Source organism: Danio rerio, chromosome 12 (genome assembly GCF_049306965.1).
Source record: "Danio rerio strain Tuebingen ecotype United States chromosome 12, GRCz12tu, whole genome shotgun sequence".
Classification (NCBI taxonomy): Eukaryota; Metazoa; Chordata; class Actinopteri; order Cypriniformes; family Danionidae; genus Danio; species Danio rerio.
In genome coordinates this window covers 50,128,395-50,132,500 of record NC_133187.1, presented here as the reverse complement: position 1 = coordinate 50,132,500, position 4,106 = coordinate 50,128,395, and the positions used below count along the sequence as shown (strand labels likewise).

Genomic DNA, 4,106 nt, shown 5'->3' with positions numbered 1-4,106 from the left:
TCATTACGGATGCAGTTTTATTTCATTTAGTTTATTTATTTTATATACCAAAGTAGGGTTGGGCCGATAGACAATGGCATCGTCCATCACCAATGAGCTGACAAACTTCACGATGCTGAGCCGGCATCGTGATCCATCACCCCGCCCCACATTTATATTAATATAGAATTTATTATTTGCATGTCACCTTAATAACAATAACGGTCTTTTCATGAGCGGTGTTAAATGTAGCATATAGCTGCCGCTAGCATGGCTGACAGCATGGTGAGGATTAAATGAAGGATTATCCAGCACATCTCGCACTTACAATGTGTAGACTCAGTGGCAAACGCTGTTACCTGCAAACCCCGTCCCACAGACTTTACAGTGAACGGCTTTAGTCATTTTCATAGCGGACTTGAAGCACTGGAAGTCTGCTGTCAACTCATGGCAAAGTGTGATTAACATTCAGCACATGATCACTAATAAGATGTGCCATTATTAGTAACTTTAGGTAAATCTGTCAGTGTTGTTTTCATTCTCTCATCTTCAGCGCTTCACATTTTCGCAGTTGTATCTCAGTCATCTGAAGGCAGAAGGCATTGACTGAGTGATTGACAGCTGATATTAACCAATCATTCGCATTCAGTTCTAGAGCAGTGGGCCAATAAGAAGAGCACAAAGGCGGGGCAAGCATTGCAGGCTTTTTTACTTCATCAAGTAGTTCACATAACTGTTTAATCTGTTCCTGTTTGGTGTTTTTGGGTGCAGAGATGCATTCTGCATGAATGTCTCCTAAATCGGCACACGCGGTGAGGATTTTGCTGTAAAAACAGTGAAAATGCATGCACTAGCACAAATGCTTCCGAACATATTTTTAGGTTGCATAGATAAAATTTCGGACGCATATCATGACCAAAACAGTCGAGCCCTAGCATCTTTACTTGTTATTATTTCCTCATAATAATAATAAAATAAGGAAGTTATCATCAATCACAATACAAATTACAGTGAACTCCAACCGAACTCTCGTCTCCTCCAATAGCTGTGGGGAAAGCCATTATAACGACAGATCACTCTGCCTATTCATGCCAGAGTCCCGTGGAAAAAAAAGTGATTGACAGGTGGTCATTTGTGTGTAGCTTTATTTATTTATGGTTTGGTTATGGGGTCATGTGGGTCAGGTAGTGAAAATGGTAGGCTACAATTAATTAATTCTTTATGAATTAATATATATTTAATAACGACCCCCACTAACCGCCTACGACGACGATGCCATCGTCCATCACGATGTTTCGCATTAGACATCGTACAATGCCAAATTGGTCAACATCGCCCAACCCTATACTAAAGTACAATTTTTGAATAAATAGCTTGATAAAGCACAACTGCCATACTCGAAATCAATAATCAGAGCCTAAAAGTCAGTGTTTGTTTGTTTGTATACCAAATACAAATATATATTGAGTTTTTTTGTTGTTGATACTTTACATTTTTATGTATTACTACTATTATTTAAATCGTGATGCATGTTTTTAAATTTGCATATTTTTATTTATTTTATTGATTGAACAAAATGAAAGTGACACGTTTTGCCATTTAAATATTTAGTTTTTTGGTGCAAATTTGTTTTAAAGGTGCTGTATGTGAGTGTTTGACTCTTCTGAAGTATGTAAACAGCATCATATGTTTGCAGATATTCAGAATCAGGCTCAGTAAACATTCTTGTTTATCTGAGAAACAATGCTGAAGTCAGATATTCTGCTTTAAACGTGCGTTACATGCCGGAACGGCTGTCTTTGTTTTGGTTATTTAACCCGCCCAATGCCAGTTTAGCCAATTATATTTTAGCACTCCAGGTTGCCTTGATGGAAAACAGCGCATTTCATTTATTCAGAAAGGCTCTGAAACCATGAGTTCATGACCGAAATGCGATCCTCTGTGGACAGTAGCTGACTCTGAAATGAGATGCAGATTCAGAGTTCCACATTGGTTATTAGCAGCGTAAACATTAGGCGAGTGGATTACATTGTAAACTGGGGTCCGTTCTTCGTACGTGGATTACTCAATTAGCTGGATTTGGATATTGACGATTTGACAAGATCCAGGATCGTTTCGTTCTTCAAACGATTTCAAAGCATTTATTTTTTTCAAGCGAACACTACAGGCGGTGTGACGCTGTTCCCTTTCGCGCTTGCCGGCCGACCGCTTACCTCCTTGTGGAGGGCTTTCCCGCTGCAACCCGTTTGTCCACTCAGCTCACCGTGTACGCCGGCAGGCTCGAGATGCAGAGAGGAGTCGACCACGGTGACCGGTTTAGAGTCCGGGGAAGAGCGGTTCCAGCAATCAGGTAAGACAAAAACAGAATCCCAAAAATTAAGTGAACGAGTTTCGTAACAGGGTGAGAACGCGGTGAAATCCGAAAACGCGGGAAAAAAATATAAAAAAAATCAGGGCTTTTCTTTTTTTGGACGGCTTTTGTAAACTGTTGCTCGGGTTTAGGGAAGTGAGCGGGCGGGCAGGTCGATCAGTAAAATTGGTTGGGTTCAGGGAAGGAGGAGGGCGGGTCGGCCTATTGGCCGATCGCGCAGTCAATCATCCGGTCAGTCGGACAGCGGCCTCTGGCGGGTGAACCGCACTCGCGAGAGGCGTCTAAGGTGCGAAAAAGCGCACAACAGCAGCTCGCAGATTCACAAAAACAAAAAAAGCAGCCGTACGTACCCGCCGGGACTTATTCCGCGGCCTCCAGAAACATCCGCGGGACTACGTTTCCGCAATAAGCCCGGGTTGGATTTTCTTGCGCGCCCTCAAATAAACGCGGCTGAAGTGTGATTTAGTGCGTTTATGTACCGAGTATGTCTCCAGCATTTATTAGATTTGCTAGGAATATTTATGAATGTCTCTGATAGACTTGCGGAGCGGACCTTGGCATTAATGCGTCCTGAAGTAAAGTGAAGCTGCTATAAACTCCAGCAAGATAAAGTCATTATATGCAGCGCCACAGACCTTTATCTATAAATAAAGTATAATTATGGAAACTGTGTTCATCTTCACTGAAAGCTACGCCGTGTTTGCTGGCCTCACGCATCAGTCAGTCTGCAAGTCACCTTAAAGGGTTAAACAGCACGCACAGCACTACTACAGTCACAGAGACGTTTGCGCTGTTATTATTCACTTACCTTTTAATACGTATTCGGTGCAACTTTAACCCGCTATTTAAAAACGATCAAATATTTTGATTAAGAAGCTGTAATGTAGCCGTGACGGGATGCATTTTGGTGTGGCGCCCCGCCACAGAAGAATAAATGTAGCAGAAACCATGAACTTACAGACTACTTACAGACAGTTTATTTAATTGTGCAGATCCGAGCTGAACTATCTGCTTCTTTTAGTAGTATGATGATGTAAAATGTCATGTCAGACTCACATCATCAGCATTGAACACTGAATAAAGCACATGAGCTGTCCCTGAGCTGATCATTGTCAGTTTTCTGTCGTTCAGCTGAGTAATAGAAGCCGTTTCTAATATATGAACTCAAGGTGTTGGTGAGGACATAAACACATTTTAATAAGGAGAATATTCCTTCTATCGTGTGCCGTTGCTTTTATATAGAACACAAATTAAATCAGCCTTTAGGCTTGATCCTTTTGTTGGTCCTCAATCTGGCAACCTGCGCTTGCATTTGTTTTGATGCAGGAGTGCAATACCTAGTTGAACCACTGGGTGTCACACTTACACACTGCACCTTTAAATCATTCATTTGAAGAAAGTGTTTGTCAGAGCACTAACATGAGTGCATGCAAAAGCTCTGAAATGTATTGATTTATTTATTTGCACACTAGACAATAGGTAAGTGAAGACAAAAGTTATGTTTTGGGAACAATTTGAAGTCTCCCTGTATGATTAATTAAATTAATACTGTATTTTTATACTTAATTACAAGCGACATTAAAATGCTTTGTGATATTTTCAGATTACAGTATTAAACATTGTCTAACAAGATCATGCAATGCACAATTAGGTGCACGACTAATGCTTTAAAATATGTGTTTAATGCCATTTTCCCCTACAGTAGTGAAAGTCAACGTTAGCATGCAGCAGCACATCATTAGCAGAAAACACTGTC

The 4,106-nt window shown here is 40.8% G+C and overlaps 1 protein-coding gene across 2 annotated transcripts in view; it reads left to right on the top strand.

Annotated features, from left to right (window-relative positions):
- qrfprb (pyroglutamylated RFamide peptide receptor b) overlaps window positions 1-1,398 on the top strand; it is a 37,189-nt gene extending 35,791 nt beyond the window's left edge. For both annotated transcript variants that reach the window (XM_017358601.4, XM_073918963.1), the window contains exon 6: window positions 1-1,398. This exon is cut by the window's left edge and continues 3,160 nt beyond it. The gene's annotated coding sequence lies outside the window, so the exon portion shown is untranslated.
- The last annotated feature ends 2,708 nt before the right edge of the window (window positions 1,399-4,106 follow it).